The sequence below is a fragment of the Ptiloglossa arizonensis genome, chromosome 3 (assembly GCF_051014685.1).
Source record: "Ptiloglossa arizonensis isolate GNS036 chromosome 3, iyPtiAriz1_principal, whole genome shotgun sequence".
Taxonomy (NCBI): Eukaryota; Metazoa; Arthropoda; class Insecta; order Hymenoptera; family Colletidae; genus Ptiloglossa; species Ptiloglossa arizonensis.
The window spans coordinates 1,966,032-1,987,452 of NC_135050.1; the positions used below are offsets into that span (position 1 = coordinate 1,966,032).

The 21,421-nt window shown below is 32.0% G+C and overlaps 1 protein-coding gene across 5 annotated transcripts in view; it reads left to right on the plus strand.

Moving 5' to 3' along the window:
- Positions 1-21,421, plus strand: part of LOC143144832 (uncharacterized) — a 115,465-nt gene that overhangs the window by 15,213 nt on the left and 78,831 nt on the right. The gene's annotated exons all lie outside the window — the stretch shown is intronic.

Genomic DNA, 21,421 nt, shown 5'->3' on the forward strand with positions numbered 1-21,421 from the left:
TTGTTTATTGGACGCAATATAGTATACATCTTTTGGAAGATTTCTTAAGCTTACAATTAGTTACGCCATTGGTCAGACAAAACATACATACATCACTGACTTTCTTGTTCTTCTCCTTCCTTTCACTTGATGATTTGTAGTATTTCAATACACGTGATTCATTTTTTGCATTACTTCCTGCACTGAAATCACTTTGAGTATCTTCTTTTTATTCCTTACGCGTTCTCAATAACTCTTTCGCATCTTTCAGAATTCATTTGAATTATACGCGAAAGATTTCTTATTGGCAGACTTTTCTTTTAAATATTAACGAATTGATGTATTGATACTGTAACACAATTTAATTTGAATTGTAAATTAAATTAAAGTAACGAACGGTGTTACGTCTTCTAATTAACCCAATTATGGATTATGTAATTGACATCATTACATAACTTCGTACACGTCTTCACGATTTTGACAATGCCTCTTTTCTTTACAAGTTCTTTTCTTTTCTTCTAGTATTCAATGATTAATTAATAGATTTCAATTAACTAATAGATATTTTTATCGTGAATAACTATTGTATTTAAACTTCAATCTAAATGTATCTAAACATATATGAATGCAAGTACGATTACGTTTCTTTACTTTGAATCGTCATATTTTTTCATTGCGATAACAAAATTTCAAGACTTGTGAAGATTAAAATTCGAAACAAAATAGCATTGAAAAGTTCTCCGCACAATTGTGAGGTAAACACGAACGATAAACTATGAATAGCTACTTCTATCAGCTGAAAAGAATGTTTCTGGAAGGAATGCAGCTTCTATTGCTTACAATTGTGACCACTCCTTTGTAACACATACGATTAAACGAGCCATACGAAAAGTATCATTTGTTAACCAATTTTGAAGTTAGACTCTTTCTCAACACTCAACTACTCAGCCAATCGTAAGGAAACGCAGTTCAGTAGCGAAGTCGAGAAGAAAAAAATCATACAATCTGATTTGCATCGAAACTTTTGTACACGGTGAGCGATTTTATTCCTGGAATTGACCTTTTGAATTTAGAGTCTTTCCTAACACTTCACCGTTAAGCCAGGCATAAGGAAAATTTATTAGTGGAGTCGAGAAGCTATTCCTTCATCTGAAAGTACACGTATAGTAATTCCTCGATAAAAGTAATAAATTCGAGGCTGCTCCAAAACTTGTAACGAATATGGTAGGCAATTTCATTCCAGGAATCGACTTTTTTGTCCGAGTTCGAGGTTGGACGTTGCATGTATCGTTTGACGAAGAAAGTGAACGGGATATATCGAGAGCGAGCGAGGTAGAGCAAAGTGAGCGAGTTTCGCATTACATGGGCTCGCTAGCTAAACTTCAAAGCGATCTGCACGCGATTGGTCTGTTCCTACTAATGTAGAATAACAGTCTTTACATTTTTTATTACATCCTCGTGAGAGTGTTTTTCCAATGAAAATGAACCCAAACGAGCTTTCACGATTTCAGCTCGACTGTTTGTAATAGGACGATAAATCATTGTGAAAATTGTACAACTTGTAATTTTAAGCGAGTACATTTAACGTACAATATTTTATTGCTACAGAAATGTTAAACGTAAATCTACAAGATACATCTGTTAGCAATGTGATGCAAAAAATCACACATTTGTTTAAAAATGCGTTTACTTTTTGAAACAATTAACTGAATTATTATAGGTACAGTTGAAATGAGAGTGAATTTAACGCGAAATTTAAATATACAAATAAATGTGACCAATTTTGTAAATTTATTATACGTTTAAAAGAATGTTCCTATTGTAACTTTTGGGTAAATGAATAATTAATTCGAAAATAAAATTGTGACCCGAAGACTAATTAAACTTAGACTTAACTAAAGTTTCTATTTGGGAAAACTTTTAGAAAAGTTATTTTTTGCATTATGTTGCTCGGAACATTTGCATGGTACTGTATAACAGCGTAATGGTACAGTAAATGTCGAGTTAATTTCAACGAAATTCAACGTTACGGGGGTAAAGTTGAAAGTCACTATCGTTCGATTAACTATGAACGAGACTGTACATGTTTAAAGATTACTCATTCCGCAGTTTATCAGACTATATGGCTGTTTGGATTTATTTAGTTACGCAAAGTCCATGGCAACACGATACTCTAAGTGAATGCACGGATACTACTTAGAATCTAATACGGCACATTGGTCGCTGCACCGCAATAGTATACATGTATCTTTAACTGTGTATAGCGGAAAAGCCAGCTGATTGTATGAGATGCGAGTTGAAGGTCATGCTCTCTAAGTTCAGTGTCCTCGCTATCGTTTGAATCGTATCAGAAACTGTGACTTTTTACTTTTTACAAGATTCATCAAAATATAGATACAAGTGTAAAAATGTATCCGTATTTGCTTCAATCGTAACATCTCTTATCTATTTGTTTTTTTTATTTATTTATTTCATTTCAAATTGCATGCTTTATCATGGAAAAAAGAAATTAATTTCCATTTAAAGAAAGCCACATTGAAATCTTCGAAAACATTGTAATATTGCTATATTGCATCTTCTTTGCTATAATAGGGTAAATCACTTAAAATTAGAATCTAAAATATTTTCGATAACATAGAAAATCTTTGTTTCCAGCAGGAAAATGGTATTCGAAAGATTCTTTTCCTCGAGATAACGTTTTTCCGAGTTTCAAAGTTTATTAATACTTTTCTAAATAGGACTAAATATTGTTAGGCGACTTATCCTGTCTATGCAATAATTGTCCGAACCAGTTTTCGTAGTAATTATAGTAACTACTTGTAGGTCACTGGGATGATTTCAATCGTGTGCTCTATATTATGTTTAGTAATATGGCAACAGTGTGTATATGTTTATATTATTTTATGAAAGTTTACTTTGGTACGAGCCAATTAGAAATCTCGTCGAGTAGAAAGAGCAGGTGCTTGTGTGGATAATTAAAATTTTAAATTGACAGTTTGTACGTGATAAAATATTCGTGCGAGTACAAAAGAACTAAAGAACCATAGCTAAATGAGAAACACATCCGCAGACTTTTGCTCAAGTATGCAAAATCCGTAATCTTACGTGTCCGGCCCTCCATAAGCAGTCAAGCATCGTAATTGTACATGTCCGGTCATAAGCAACGTATCAACACCATTGCAGAATTTTTCAGTAGAAAATGCCGTTTCTCGTTTATTCCGGATATCACCAATAATACCACTATGTATTTGTAACGTATAATTTTTTAGAGCAAGGTTATAACACGCACTATAGAAAAATATAAACATTTTATTTTCTGTACGCTACACGTGTACGGTTATCAGTACACACGTATATATTGTTCAAGAGATGGTTGACATTCGCAAAATTATAACAACGCAAAAGGAAGTTTCTTGCAGTCTACGGAACTATCGTTGAATTTTCATCAACGGAGATTATTAATGAAGATTTTAAAATTATTGCTACCATTACGATAGACAACTTTCATTATTTGCGGGGTGTATTGCGTAAACGATTTGAGAAATCGTAATGAGAGTGTAACGTGAAATCGTCGATTTTTTCATAGATTTTAATAATTGATCGGCAACGAAATAAGAATGTGGGAACAATTCGTATTAATTATTGAAAGTTTCCTGAAACGTGAATGGGTGTAACGTATGATCAGTAAGCGTAAAATAACGGTAGAGTTGCCGCAGAAAGGAAGACCTTTCGTCATTCGTTTTTTCGCCCGATGCTATGTATATCCTCGTCGCGCGTACGTCGATTAGATTGATGTACATATATACTAATGCAAAAACGGAACATGCGTATTATGTTCATTCGCAGCATACCAATGTGATTGCATACGTGGTATACACGCAGGTATCACGGTTCGTCGGTTACGAAGAATCTTTCGAATCTTATCGTGGATTTACCACATTCCTCTAAACAGTTAAACAATCGTGTTAATTAACGCTTCGAGTGAACACATTAGATATCGGGTACAAAAGATACACTGTTTATTCAATTCTCAAGGAGAACTCGTTGACACAAACCATTTTCTCCGGCTAGACATCCGAAGCATCTCAAACACAGGAAACTACGACCAAATGAAGACTAACGAGCAAAGTTTACGTTGAAAGTTTAAATTACTGTATCTCCAGAAGTCTACTCGACTTGGTTTCACCTACATTTTCACTGTAAAAAAACATACAATTCTACATTAAATATTAACGATGTTGATAACATTGAAAAGTAATATTGGAACAGAAGTTGTTGCATATTTTATGAAACTGAATCTAATCGATGCCAAGTAAACGTATACGATATGGTATGGTAGAAAATCTTTTCGTTGCAATAAAATTTGAAAATATATTATCAGAGAAAAACTGTTAAGTTTTAAGATACTTTCGTCGCGTACAGAACGATTTACAATTAAACACGATATTATATCCAGAAAATAGATTCAACGTTGAACGCGCAGAGTCTAACGTAATTGTATAATAGGCTAATAGATAATTCAGTTAGAGTATTTTTTTTGTATGAATGAGTATACCTTTTGTATGGTAGGTCGAAACTTAATCGATGAAGGTCGAGGTTAGGTGCCCTTCAAAATTTTTAATGGGAAAGACAGTATCTACTTCATAAACTGAAAGGTCGTAGTAACCCGAATAACTTTTTTCGAACTATTTTTCAAAACTGGGTATGCGTTAGGCGAAAATTGCAATCGGTTAATTTATTACGCACCAACGGAGAATGTTCAATCCTTGAAATTATTATAAAGTGGATCACAGAGGTTTTGTCCATTGGTAATTTTATCAAAAGCAAAAATCTATCTACAAAATAATCGTTTCCCATATACGACGTATATCTACAAAATAAATATTGTAAAAATATATTCAAATTTTATCTATACTTTTATAAGAATTACATCGTACGGTATAACATCATATGCATATGTAGGTTGGAAAGAGGCTTTCATTTCTTCCCGTTTCACATAATTACTTTCATGTGGTTGTGATGATTATCGTATATGTATAATAAATTCATTAAAAATGAAATATAATTAATGATCCCCTTGTAATTTGACATAGATTTACCGTCCGTTAGGAGTAACGGTTAATACCGTTACTTTAGTGAAATTATCCGATTATGTGTGTAAATGTAAACAATTTGATTATGTGTCAAGTAGCTCGTTGTTTTAGAGATGCAAATGCAACTGTTTCATCTATCGTACAAAATGCAAATTTTACAACTTGGTTAAGAGTAAAAATACCAATTGCTTGAAAGTGAATGTTCTGGCGAGCAAAACTCGTGGACTAGCTAATTTGCAAAAGTTCTGAGCTTTGAGATTTCCGAGAAAAAGTAAAACGATTTTATCCTTTCACTGCTAAATTAATCGACGATATTGCTAAATTAATTTCACAATTAATTATTACTGATAAATTTATTTACTAATCATTAATTTATTTACCAATAACGACATTTATAAATAGATGAAAAAATTAAATAAAGAAGTAAAAGATCAGATCTTATAAAATTAACAACAAACGACAAAAAGTTAATATACCTGGTATTTTCTTGTAGGATAATAAGAGTATACTCGAATACTTAATTTTTATACCTAAATCTATAGGTATAAATTACCCTAATCTATACCTAAAGCTTCAAGAAAATGAAAAAATAAGTTTAGTGCTTATTGTTAGTGCGTTATTCGCTGCAAAAGTTCAATGTTACCGAGTGCAAAATTTTGTCAAATTCATCACGCTCCCGAAACTTACTTCGCGTTAACTAATTATTCATTGTTTAACATAGCGATTCTCAATTCTATTTCATATACAAGGATTTCCCCGAGAAATGCCCCAGATTTTTAATTTAATTAATTTTGAAGTAAAGAAACGATAATTTATAGAATTTATAAGAACTTCCCCGAGGGACATGCCAATTTTGGACAAAAATTTGTAGAATTTAATATTTAAAATTCCTAAAACATAAAAATTTAGATATTTGCGTGCCAATGGATATAAATTTGTCTGTAAATTACAATTTATATATATACAAACATTTACGTTTGTAATTGATTCAAGTAACAGTCAAAGTGTTAAACAATTTTACAAAATACTTTCGTTCTTGATCGAGAAACAACAGATAACGTTTATTTTGAAATTCATGGAATGTACAGTATCGCGAATGGAGCTCGAAGCTAAACATTTCGTTTGTAAAAGGTGATCATCTTTTACCGCAAGAAACAAGGTATTTCTGTGTCGACGTAGAAGGAAACAATTTATACAATACAAACCAATGTGAAAACGATTTTGTCGATAGTACGGTTAGTAATTTCGTTCAAGTGTGAGAGAACATTTATGATTGTTTCAAATATAAATTACGTACGAGAGAACACGTACTCGCGAAGAAGTTGTTTGTTTGAATTAGGTAGGCGTGATATGTGAAAGTAATTAATTGTTAAGTTCATCACCATTGCTAATTCACTCGAGCGTAGTTCTTGCTCTTTGCTTTCATTATATCCGCTTTCTATTGTTCTCCGTTATGCCAGTTGATTCCATGGCGGGTATCCGCTAACCGGAAACAGCATGGAAAAACGCGAAACCCAGAGGATCGACACCTATGCTCCAAGTGTAGAGAAGGAGAAGTTTCTCCGTTTTTATCAACATTTTTTTACCGCGACCCTTTTCTTCAATTGTGGCATTTTTCTGCAAATTTTCCTTTCTTGCATTCTTCACTTCTTTCTTGTGGATGCGCATGCTTGAGCATGGCGCATGGAAAAGAATTTGTACGCCAGTATCGACAACCACACAGGGATCACCTAAACGCAATCCTTCAATCTTCAGACTTATCAGCAACACGGCTTTATTGTTTCCTGACACGAATTCGATACGTCTACAACTCTTGTCGCTTCTAAAGTACCGCTATAAATGTTATTTAAAGAGTAAAGAAATAATTGAAAGATTTCATGTCGGAAGAATGGATCGATAAACATCGGGAATAGAACAGATACTGTATATTTAATATCGTAGAACTTTTATTTCTCTAGTTTATAAAGAGTGTATACGAAAAGTGGTTCGAAACTTTGGAAGCTTGCAGTAGTCGCTAAATTGAAGCAAAATGCTTAGTTAATATAGATTCATAGATTGATTTTTTCAGAGTAAACAACGATTATCTCTAAATATCTAAAGGGGAATTCTAAGCGGCCAGTTGGGCTCTATTTATTCTTCTAAATAAAGTAACAGGTGCAAGTGTTTAGTGAACGAGTTACACCTACTTTAATGAAATACCCTTGGATGACAGGCTATGAATGTGGTTTTAGCATGATGGTGCTTCATCGTCATTTTGCGCTTATTATGAGTACCTTAGCCAAGTTTACGGTGAAAAATGAATGGGACGAGGAGATCTAGTTAGCGATGGGATTTAAACTATTTCAGTATACTTCCAGGCTAGAAACTAAACACGAATTTCGAAACGTTTTGTAACATTGTTTTGTTCGACAGTCTTTTAGATTCGTGCAAGATTAGTTCGTTTTGAATATTTTTCGAATTCTTGGAAATCTTGAACTTGGTGAGTGAAATGGAAAAATGATATTTAGATCTCTTATCACAGGTTACAATGATAAAGTGACCAAATAATTTTACGTAATATCTGGAAAAATAGGAAATAGATTGTGACCAAGTTTAGGAAGTAAATGTAAATAATCTAAGAAAATTAATTTTACCTGTAAAATTTGAGCAAAGGTCAAAATGAACCATTGGCTTCCACATCTCGTCATTCGAGGATTAATAATCAGAATTGTTAGGTATTTTTTTCAGCTTAAGATCACTGTGAAAAAATTATTGAGATACTAACAGACTCATGATCAGAGGAAGTTTGGGAACCTCTAGCGTATGTAGTCTGTATATCACGAGCACTTGAATTATTATCTTTGTTGTACTTCGTGTACATTATGTGACCAATGTTGACAGCAACGTTTGAAGGTAGCATTGTACAAGGTTGTTAAATTTGTTATAGTATTAGTTACAATACAGTATCAGTGAGGATATACGTACACGGTGTTTGAGAATTATAAGTGGATTATTTTCACATCATTGTGTATTTTTGTGTCTTCGACTTTAAATTGAACAAAATTGGAATCCAACTAATTATTTTCAATAAAATAATAGATGGTTGTTAGTTGTATCGGATACGCAATAACATTTTTAAAAAGTAAGTCAATTTCAATACAGTTATCCGTTAAACTAAAAAATTGAATGTATTAAAAACTGATTAATTACTTAGACTCAGATTTAGTAAGTCAGTTTTTTTTTTGTGGATTTTATTAACCAGTCAAATTTGTATTTACAAGTCTACAATACATTTATAGTTCCCATTCAAAAAATATTTAAAATGTGATCTTGAAAAATTTGTATCTCCATGGTGAACAAATTTCGGTTTAAACCTAATTTTCGATTTAAAATAAGGAGAGTATTTGAGGTGATAGTAATAAATGATAATGAATCTTTTTGAAAGAAAGTCCTCATAGATAATAATTTTATCCTAAAATTCAACGAACTGTTTTAGAAGGCTATACATAGTAGTTCATGCTTTACTAAGAATTGGTCGTAAAACGTGTTAAAATTTTCTTATTTACATTCACGAGTATTATATGCTTGAGAAATTATGGACTTTTTTTTCCACATGCAATATAATTAACAGTGGATGACTAACAGGATGCTAAATAATCATTATATTATTCGAGTAGGTGCTTCTTTAATTATATCGAGCAGCGTGTGTTAATTTGGCGATCTCATGTTTCCGTCTCGCAAAAATGGATCTAATAACTCATAAAACAGCTGAGTTTATCTACACTCACTATGGAACGAGAATGCTTCACGGAAATTACGGTAGATGGCAGCACCTCGCAGAATGATAATAAAACTAGTTTCAACGCGTATTTTTTCATTTCTTCTAAAGAATAATTACAAAAAAATAAAAGAGTCGCGAATGTAGCCATTTTGAAAAACAATAATTTGTGAATAAAATCACACCAACATATATGTCTAAACATTGTATTATTATTCCGAATACAAATTTCATGAAAAGTAAGCTTGTTATTTTATCATAGTATGATAAGTTTTATTTAACTTTTTAGGAAAATTTGATTTCTTAACAAACGAATTGATTTTATTTCTAAAAGGATCAGAATGTTTACAATATTTTAAACAAAGATAAAAGAATGCGTTTCGTATTACAAATTTTCTCATTGATTTTTGTTCAATCTTTAAGAGGCAGTAATTAGTATATATGCTATTAAAGGGAAAAAATATTTTAAGAGTTGTTTACAACTAACTAGGTTTATCAAGTCAAACTATTAAGAGTTACTCTTTACATTTTGGAGATTCAGTGAATATTTATAATATTTAAGCCCGCTTAAGTAGTATCTAAATTATAGTAATTTAATAAATTTAATAAATTTTTAAAAATATATTTTCTACTATTGTAGCTTTTGTGAATGTAAGTTATCGTTTTAATTCTAAAAATAATTCGTTTTTTAATATTTTGTGTACTTATTGCGCAACAAGGAATGATTTTGTTTATACTTTACACGTTTATTGAATCATGATCAATATTCCAATTGCTGTTTCAATTGTAACAGTAATTTATGCTTCATTTCGAACACTTGTATTTTATGAAATAATCGTAATATCGGTAGTTTTATATAAGTGTCACTTTTGTAGAATACGGGTACTCCAAGTACTTTCAATTATTTTACTAAACATACAAATGAACATTTTACCACTATTATTGGGCTAAAGCTTTAATTAAATTAGAAGACTCTTGATATGTCAGACGGATTAATTTCTGGGTTAATCCACCTGTAAATAAGTCGAGTGGTGTGTTACCTTTTTCGAAATAAAACTTGTACTTAAAACACTTGAAGTTGAATAAAAAATCTATAGAAATTTATTTACATAATGCTTTTGATACTCTTTGATACAATATTCTGACAAATTCACTTTTTAATTTGAAATTAAATTCAATTTAAAAGTTTGTGTTGAAAATTATTGAATTGAAAATTAAACGAGTTTTCACGTAGAAAGTACTAAGGAATATTATTTAATTTTCAAAACATCAAATGTAAACATATAGTGTTATCTAGAAATACCATAGAACCTCGATTATTCGATTACTCCACAACTGAACGATTATCTTAATACTGTGGACTAGGAAATGGAAATAAACATTCTATACATCTGTCAAGTGTATGCGCTTACGTTACCACTCTCTATGAATCATCATCCTTCGTTATACAAGGCAATTTATTTCCCTTTAGCATTCATCAATTATTAATTAATTAATAATAAACATTGTTGCTTATTATTCATAATGTTATTATATTATAATCCAATTTTTATTAACCATGAAATATCTAATAATTAAAATTTTTCATTTTCTTTCCGTAGTAGAATTCTGAAATAAATGATCTTTTTGAATTGTTCGATTATTCAAAAAGATATCTAAAAATCACATGCCTAAATTACATTGAATAATCATGGTTCTGCTACAGTAAAATAGTTACAAAAAGGCTAGTCAATTATTATAGTAGTAGAAAGATGCCTTACTCTGTATAAAAAGACAGCACATGGTTATAACGATGAATTTTTACTTACCCGATATTCTGTTTTACCGATATATATGTATATTATGTTCGTAAATTTTATCCTTGTTTATTGCGAATTTATGACTGTTCTGTTATTACTTCAAAACCATCTGTGCGATCTAAATGTTACATCAGATAGCTAATGTTACAGGGTAACTATAAACTTACTTTTAACTTTGTCGTAGCTTGTTTCGTCTTACCAGTTTTGTTCTTTTCACGTCACATATTTTACTTGGTTAGAATCAATATTATTCTGTAACACTGATCACAGACTTTCTACTTTCTGCCCACTTTATATACGTATTTGAAGCTGATATTGTTAGATGTAGGATGCACTCTCGTGGTACGAAGAAAAAGAGATATTTGGACAAGAGGAGAACAAAGATATGTTTAGTGTCTATTTCGACGTATTTGATTAAAAACGGTTAATCGTGTTAAATTATAATTTATTATTGCTTTAAATATTCGTAGGATTACTGTTATTCCATGGTATTTGATCGTGCAGGAATTCTAATTTCTGAGAATTTTTTAATAGCAGTCAAATTTAACATTCTCCAATGTATGAAATGTTTATGTTTTAAAAACAAAAAAGCTACAGTGACTCATTGCGATACCAAATGTGATCCGATCAATGATCGTGATAACTGAATAATTATCAATCATGTTTGATAAACAATTTAAGAGCAGTCAAATTGAATACTCTTAAATTTATCAGATGTTTGTTTTAAAAAAAGAAAAGGTAAAATTACTCAGTGTTGTACCAAATGTAATCCGATTAATGATCGTGATAACTGAATAATTATCAATCATGTTTGAGGAATAACACAAATAATCGAAACCAATGAAATCATTGAGCACGATTAATTCACTTATAATTAATTACGAACTGATTACTTTGTGATTCGATTGAAAAAAAAAAGAAACTATTAAACGCCGAAGTTACGTTTCATTCAATAATTACGAATTAATTTCAGTGATCGTTAATTGATCAATAGTTATTATTATCAGGAATTACGGAAATTAAATTGCAAAACTGCTCGCCGAGTAATCGATTACTGCCAACTTCTACGATGACAGAAAGTAGTGAAATGGAAGAATGTTCGGTACATTCTTCTATGTGACATATTTTAATAAAGGGGTCAGAACGTGGGAATAAAGCTGATTTAACCGTGTTTTAAAATGCTGACGTTGTAAAGTAAGCACAACGACGAGACTCTGGGTGGAAGCATTGAAAAATAGAAGGGAAGAACAGCTTGTTTCAAAGTGTGATGACTCATCACCCTTACTTTAATGTAGCGAAGAATCTGATCGACGTCATACTAATTGTACTATCTGTTCGGTGCCTGCACCAAGTTCAACTCGAGAGTTGATTTCAATGTACTCTACCGGCCATATGGAGACACCAATGAACGATCTATTTTTGACATTCTGGTTATAAATTTTTGCATCTCCTCTTGAAAGAACTGAACTAAATCTGTCATCCATCTTAACGAAGTAGTTATTTCAGAGTACCGGCTCTCGCAGAATTCATCGAGCAAATAATTTAGGAAAAAATCATATTTGCGAGTTTAAAACAATAACAGTGACAAGTACAGTTCATAATTTAATATCAAAGACATGGAAGAGGTTCCAATAATTGCATTCTGCGTGAAACGTTCAATGTTCAATATTCGAAATAGAAAATGTAGGATGTTTAAAATTAAAATGTTGAATACTCTCGGTACAGAGTGCAATTTTTTCGTATTCGATGAAGAAACTTTAATAGACGATTTTACGTTACTGGATCGTAGAAATTAAATCTGTTAAAAAGCGTATCGCAAAATTGATCTTGACCTTAAAATTTGAGGTCAAATTTATTTCCAAAAGGATCAAAAGTGTAAACCTAATCGATTTATTGAAAAATGCTTTTGCATTTCCAAGACCGTTAGATTAATTTTTTCTATCGCGTAACTATATTTTCGAAGCTCGATGTTATGTTTGTTGCATATTTACTTAACTTCTTCACCTTCTATTCCTTATTCTAACCTATAAAATCTCACCATTTTGGCGAACGAAGTACATAAATTTGCGTAACATTAGCCGTTAGATCGAAGTACTATGCAGAGATCGTAAGTTGCCAACGAATCAAATTAGTCGTCCCACCTCGAATTACATGCATTTATGTTATTGGCTAAGGCGATCGCATATACAACGCATCTATCACGTGACAAATGTCGTATAGAGATATTGAAACGGAGCGAGATGAAGCGATAACGAACGACTAAGATGCATTGACGTAGAAACAAACCAAGAATATACAGCAGAACACCAAAATTTCGGTAATTTTCGTAATACAATTCCGATCAATTCTACGTAATGGCAATTATTTTTAAGCACAAGTATTGCAATTAACCACAATTTTAACCAAAAGAGCTGTTTTCGCGCACTTATCGTTTCATCTGTTTTTTAAATAAAATTCCCGCCATATTTGCAGTAAACAATTATGGGTTTACAATTCCTTGTAGAACGATATTTTATTAATATTTTAGGTACCAGAGTTACCAAAATTTTCATCATTTTTTAAATTTTGATTATATTTCTTTACCGTTGTTGTATTTTTGTTTAGATCTGTATTAAAGTTATCATTAATTTTATAAATATACATGAAGAATTTCTCTATGCAATATGATTCTGTATATTTCCCGCCGTTACATAAATTCTATTGCTATACAATCTGACTGCTTAGCATCTAAATTAGGAATTGAGTGAAGCAAAGTCTAGATCGTAAAAAATTATGAACTAAATAAAGTGATTCTATTTTATGGGTTAGAAGAAGGAATAGGAGGTGAAGGAACTAAGTAAGTGTGCCTCAAACGTAATATTGAAAATTTTAAACATTTCTGGTATAAAAAGAGCCAGTCTGATGGTTATATAAATTCGATAGCTTTCCGGAGAACGATTGCGTTATGTTACATGTTTTATTCTCCTGACGAAGAAGACGAAGAAAAGAAGATTATACGATGATAAAAATTTGGCTTTGAATCCCAATGTCAATTTTATGGTTCGTTCTTTCTAAAGAATCTTCACCGATCGAAAATCACCTTGAAGGACACGACGTAACATTTTTCTACAGCTCGTACAATACACTTGAGTACAAATTCTGTTCAAATAAAATTTGACTAACGAATCAATGTCTAAAAATGTTAAATGTCGAGTTGCGCACAATGTCTGTCTAAAAAGTTTCAAGAGCAATAGAATGAAACATCAAAAAATTAAAAAATAAAAGAATATTTCTACCTTTCTTCGTGCGTCGTGAGGTGTATTCAAAAAGCCATTTGAAATTGTTTTTATACTCAGTTTCCAAAATTGTTTCGAATCGTTTCGTTACAGCCGTCTGAATCTTCACCATTCTAGTCTAACAGTTTCTCAAGTTCAAACTGGAGAACAAAACAAAACTGTTTGTTGGTGCCAAGTCGGGTGAGCACGGGGAATGAAAGAGTATTGGCACTTGTTTCTCCGCAAAGAATGATGCGATGATTCCTTTGGTATGGATTGGCGCGTTATCGTGCATCGACAAGAAATCGCGTTTATACAGTCTGTCCAATAAGAACGGGTTGGCGATATCTTCAAAACTTGACACTCACTAAAGTGGAAACCTGGATAATCTAAACATATACGCTCCTCTCGATTACACATTGGTTAAGTTTCTTTCAGATTCCTTTCTATCGTTGTCGAGAACAGATCTTTCCAAAAGGACCAAAACTGAGTTTTGCAAGTGCTACAAAATACTTGCACAAGTCACCACAGTTTGTTAAGGAGTGGGTAGGTAGGTAGAAGAAAACGAAAAGTGTCGATGATTTTCCAAATCGTGGTTTAAAGCGAATTACCGCCATCAGAGAAGATAAAGTGATCCTTAGACTTTCTGCTAAAAATCCAACACTTGCGTTGCGTAAATGTTAACACAATTAACACGTACAATGGAAACTGTATCAAAGTATTCCTTCTCACATCGGTGAAACTCAAACTGAAAACACATGGATTTTACAAGAAGAGAACGATCCGAAACACAAAAGTCATATCTGTGGTGAATGAAATTCATCAAACTGCATCACTGTATTGAATTGGTCAACCCAGTCCTCTGATGCAAATCCAATCGAAAATATGTGGTTCTTAACGAAGCACAAACTTAAAGGGAAACGTGTATTAAAATTAAGAACCCTGATGGACCGGATTCGTCAAATATGGAGATCGCTATCCGTATCATAGGGAGAAAAATTGGTAGAAAGCATGCCAAGGAGATGTCAAGCTATTATTGCTAATGGAGGAGATTGGACTCGATATTAAAGTAAGAGCGTATTAGTGCTGTATACGTATACTCAGTTTACGTAAAGTTTTTTACGAAAAAAAAAAGCATATTTACAAAAATATCAGCTTTGGTGAGTACAGACTGTAGTACAACTCAGGTCTTATATGCGGGAAGCATTTCAGAAGCCGATTTTCATAACGTTGAGTTAGTTTGCTGTCAATCGGTGGTCAGCTGTCAGTACCGCATAAACTCTTTAAACGATGGTGTCGCTCGTGATTGTGCCGACACGATCACGGCTCGTCATCCAACGATTCTCGACCTTCGCGAAATCTCTTGAACCAGTCAAATCTGGTCGTGCATGACACGTTGATCCCAATACGTACTCTTCATTAATTCATACGCTTCTGAGTGCGCTTTGTCTAGTTTAAAACAACATTTTACAGCTGTTCTTTGCCCCGTGTTAAATTCTCGACAACGAAAGGCATTGAAACAATTTTAACTCCTCTATTGGGCCACACAGAATAAAAACAAGTGAATGCAAGAAGTGATGCGAAGAGAGAGAGAGAGAGAGACACTTATTGTTTCAGTGTTATCCGATGTACTGTGTTTTTAACATGACGTGGGAAAAAGTTGAACAAATAATTAGACAGATAAGTTATATAAGAACCTTAAATGGTACTTTATAGTTATTGTTCAAACAGTTGCATCAAACAAAATTCTACAATTCATTGTACAATAAATTGTTATGTTTGTGCAAAAATGGGACGTTCCAGGCAATTGCATCGTACACTGCTGTTTTTTTTTTAAACGAAATTTAAAATATTCAAATACAAAAGAACGCTACAGAGCAAGAATAAAAAATCTATGACCTTTCGAGTGATTCATCATCGTTTAAAAATCATACATGCTCAAATACTGTGCATTGTAATGAATCGAACAAAAAATCTAGTCGTACTATTTTCCTTTGTCGTTTTTCCTTCATGGACGTATAATAAGTACATATAAAAGTGAAATGTGTCCTCGTTAAATCAAAGGTTTTGATAAACGAGCTTTAACAACTCATTATTTTAATCTGCGGAGAAGCTGCGAAGAAAAAACGTAGACTAGAAAACCGTTTGCTCGTTTATGAATTCTGGAAGAACATTCATTTATATTTAAGTAAGTACCCCTTTGCAAAGTTTAATATAGAGCCTTACGAGGAATTCTCTTATGGAGTTTGAAAAACTATAACGAATTGTTCTTTTTTTTTATTTTCAAATACAAAGAATATTTTGGCTTTAATTGCTTCTCTTAATAGAAAATTATAATGGTTGGGATTGCACAACGTTCAATACTCGAGATAGGTTTTTAACTATACTTATGTATATTCTGAAAATTATAAAATCGAATCGGAAGAAACTGTTTCGCCAAAGTTTGAATGTTTAATACATTATTCAGATGAGAAAATGGCTCTTAGGAGATGCGTAACAGGATAGGCTATATTTTGTAGAGATTTTGTAAGTTTCATAGAGAATCCAAAGGTCAGAATAACACAGAGTTCGTAAGACATACATACTTATATGACGCAGTGTTTACGGAAATAAATGACGCAATGTTTACAGGTGGGAAGTCATGCACAGATTAGAGTGGGTACATTACAAATTAAATAATAGATAACTTACAGGTAATTACGTTTCTCAGTGACTGAACTACAATTTTTAAAGGTCTTCATATTTACTAAGTGGACGTACAAGGAACATCGTTAACACATTGACTGCTAAGCTGATTTCTTAACATTCTTTTTCAAGAGTCACTTTGGATTTATTCATAACTCGGACATTTAATCCAATTCCATATTTTTACCAACTTGGCGATACAAATTTCTGCAGATGCTATATTTTTAATTGTCTATTAGTCTTCAATAATCGAAACATTAATGTCATACATATGTATGTGTACGGGGTGATAATCGAGGAGTTAATAAACAAAGTAGTACATGAAATTTTTATTCGATAAAATTTCTTTTGTACTGTTCTAACTCTTATAATACATACTTGCATTGTAATTCGACATCATTTATTTTTTATATTAATTACAATTATTTATTTTTTAAACTTTACAATTAATCGGTTCGACTTTTGGGCAATAGAAGTTTGAATTTCCCTAGTCTGTTAATCTTCACCTACTCCAAAACTCTTAGTACCTCAAATAACTATTAGAGATAGGATATCCAAAATATAAATCGTTAGCAGTTCGTTTCTATGACGACTATTGAATTTTTCTCGATTACCGAATCAGTGTATATTTTAATATAATCTTTGTATTGTGTGCGTGACAAAATAGAGTCTACAATTTTTAAAACTATACACTTAGGAAAGAGGTTTGTAACTGTTATGCAATAGTTAAAAGGGAAACTCGTGACCAATATTGTAAGTATGGATTCTAAAACAGTCATTACGTGACTATTTTTTAAAACTGATTACAGAAATTAAATAAAACCGTGACAGATTACATTTTCCGAAAACGATGATTAGGATGGACTGTACTTGACGATTTATTTGAAAAATTGTTGCCAATTTTTATTGCAGCTTAAAGATCGTTAATGAGTCAAATATTAATATCTTATATTTAATCGGATTACGATTTAACGTTAGTGTCCTATTTTTTTAAATTTTATACAGAGTGAGTCAATAGCAATTGTCATTTAAAATAAGTTACTATTTATCGATGTTAGGTCATCATTGTTTTATGTGAAATGTGTTGTCTTCGATAGGGTTCGTTTGACAGAAGTATTTAAATTTTTGCATGTTTTGTATTATAGGGATATCAAGGTAACCCTGATTGTTTTTTTTTTTTTTATACTGACACTGTATTTGTTTCAGTACAGTATCTCGATTAAATAAAACACAAATATATTGATCTGAAACAAAATGATCTTGAAGGTGTTAATCATTATTATTTAATATGCAGTTCAGATCGTAAGCACAGAAACTAAAAAAAGCAAAAAGAATGCATGGTTTGAGAATAAAGGTCACTTCAAGGCCACTTTGTCACAGATCGTTGAATTCTTCTTTTTATCAGGTACATCACAGTACTAAAAAATATATTGTTACAAAATTGTTGTTGTTACAAAAATTCAAGGTCACCTTAATTTCCTAGAAAATGCAAGATACGAAAAACGTGTAAAACTTCAGCTCGATGAGCACCATTGAATACAACATATTTCATGTAAAATAGTTTTTCATAGAATTAATAAATGATAAGTTATAATTGCAGTTAATAACCGCAGTTGGCAATTATTATTGATTCATCCTCTATTAGTGATGTGAAAAGCTAGAAAATTCCCTCTTTTCTCTTCCGTGGAAACAAAAGTGCTCATTTAGGAAACATTTGATCAATTATATGAGTCACTGTAGCTGCTTTAGGGTACGTTTTTGAGCGTGAGTTGGTTCGTGCGCGACTTGTAATATTAATGAGAAAAGGGTGCCCAAGGGAAGAGCATATTCAAGTAGCAGTACATACTAGTTCTCCGAGAAGGACTATAGAACCGAAGACTCAGACTTCCAGTTTTAAGACTGAAGAACACGGGAGAGCTTATCGTGCTGTCTGAAAGGGATATTGTGTGAAGTTCTCTGGTGCATGCTCTTTACGTCCTCTTGTAGCCTGTCGTGTCGGTGATAAGACTGAAGCTTGATTCATGTATTTCAGTTTCGCGTTCGTATTGTGTTTTGTGCATCGGCGCAGTGAATGTTCAAAGTTATAAACATTTTTATACGAAGCAATTATTACTATATTCACACATTTTCCTCATAGTTTTAACCTTCGGTCAATGAAATCTGTTTTACACAGGGTTCTCATAGTGTGCATCTAGTAATAGGTTTTTACCGTGCGAGAAATAAGAAAACTTGTCTCAGAATACTGTAACGAAGAAGTGGATATCAACAAAGAATTTATTTGAAATGGGTATGTATAGAAAATTATACGCGTAAAACGCTAGAACAAGTACTTTTGATAAGATTAGATCAAGGGGGAATTTTTGCAGAAGTGGAATAAATAGAACAATCATTCTATTGAATAACGTTTTATAACTTTTATTTATAATTAGCTATAGATAAAAGTATCATTGATAAGGAATTAAATAAGTGGTGAACAAGAAATGAACATAGTCTAATACACTACGTACAAAATATACGTATACATATATCAAAAGTAAAAACTATCGATGCGGTAGCAAAAAGAAGACATTAGTGTCAGACTCGCGTATGCAATTTTTTTAAAACGAAATGTTACAATATTTTATACATTCATGATGCATCTGTACACTGCATTTCCTTTCTTTTGAACCGAAATAATAAATTACAGAGTTCTGTTAGGCATAGATTAAAGTCGATTAAAAATACGTTTTCATTCGTTGCATATTCATATACGGAAAAATTAAAAGTGGATATCGCGTGGAAGTAATATTTTGTTTACATTTGTTGCAAAAAAGTATCTAGGTAGTAATGTTTAAATCTGAGAAGGTTAATTAAAATTTGTAATAAATAAGGGGAATAAATTTTCTGGTCTAAAAGAGATGAATCATGAAATTACAGAAACAACTTTCAAATTTGTACTTATATATGTACAGCGTATACCATAAGACGTGAGCATAACTTTACTATAAAAAAACTAATAAAAAGTTTATGCAGACGTTTATGAAACTCAATCTTATTTTCAAGTAAAATCCATTCTTGTTTCAATAGTCGCACGTGCAAAACAAACTGGTACAATATATGCGATCAATACCTAATATTTTTGTATGATTTTTTTAACTAAACTACTTAAGACTATTTTCTGCAAGAAGAGCGTGCAAGAATGTTCGTCACAAAAATGTCTGCAAGTTGTCGTTGATAACAATGGTACACGAAAAATATTTATATCAAATTTCTTTCATACTTTTGTCTATTGAATTCTCTTCAAACGTTACACTCACATTTTCTAACGTACACGTACGTCGTATAATTTAAAATATCGTGTTAATATCATTATTCGACTCGTCTTATGAATGACGATCTTGTCACTCGTACACACGAGTGCAATACATTCAATTGACTACTGAATAAGTTTGATCTGATCGTAAGAGGCCTTAATGTCTTGGTAGAAGAACTAATTGGGACGCACGTAACAAATTCTTTGTGTGACATTTAATTTTCCACTCGTCGGGTCTTCTATCACGCGTGTGCCTTCACTCGGCGTGCGCGTAAGTCAAAATGCACGCGTTTGTACAATCACGCGTGCACGCGTTAATACACACGAGACGTAGCCCTACAGTGATATTCACAAATGGCATAAGTGTGTGATTTCAAGTTATCAATCATAAAGATTGTCGAATTGAATTGCGATCGACGTTCAGACGAAAATAGAGGTTACGTAAAACGTATGTGTGTGTGGACCACTGAGACACTTTAATTTATGCTTATTCACATTCGTAACCTTTCGAATACTTGGATAAATAACGTGTTAATGAAAAAGGAGTTTAAATTTCAAAGAAGAAATTAAAAGGTAAATAAATTTTTCCACTGAATAATCTCGATGTTACTCGAACGTAGTTGGTCTTTGATATTTCTCATTTTCGTGTAACTTTTTCGATCCAATGTTTTGCCATTTGTTCAATGGTGTTTATAGTTTGAAATTCATTCTACAACTATCACAAATATTGTTCCTATCTTCAACAACGTTTACTAGTTTTCTGTACGGTGTTGAGAAACTTCTTCCGTTATTATCAAATATTAATATCCCATTACTCCACGACAGACTTTCCTAACACCCTTTATAATTTATCGTTTAGTTACCCTCTCGAGTTTCAAAATTATTTCTCGTTCCTTCGTTGTGTAATTAAATATTAAAAAATGGTTAAATACGCTTCATAGTTTATCCCCAAAGTATAGATAGTACGTATAGAAAGTACTTAAACTTTTTGTCGATAGTGTACATTAGTATTCAACACCATAAATATTGGAAACAAAGTAGAAAAATATTGGTTTCTCATTTTTTAATACATTTGTAATACGAAGAAACTCTTGCGTAATATCGATTTGATAAAGTATTTATTTAGCCTCTTATCAGTATGCAGAAATTGATATCTCTGTACAGGATGACTACAAGAAAGAGAATTCGCGACTGTCTCCTTTGCTGGTAGAGATAGTATAAAACTGTAAAATGCAACGTAAAATGTTCTACGATTGCATAAATGAGTGCGAGGAGAAGATTACTTTTTCTAAGATATTTTTCGTCCGAGTAATTAAGATCATCTTACTACCAGTGTGTAATAGATTACTACGTACGTTGTAATTCTATTTAATAATCATTTAACAGTAAAGAAGATAACGGGAAATTTTGTTTTTGCGCGAACACATTCTGTATGATTGACGTATACGCGATCTATGATAAAGTTGTTACAGATAGAGCGATATCGTACGTTTAGATCAGCAGTCTTGTTTCCCGGTTATACTATACCTACATTGCAAAGTTCATCGTATACCATCACGCAA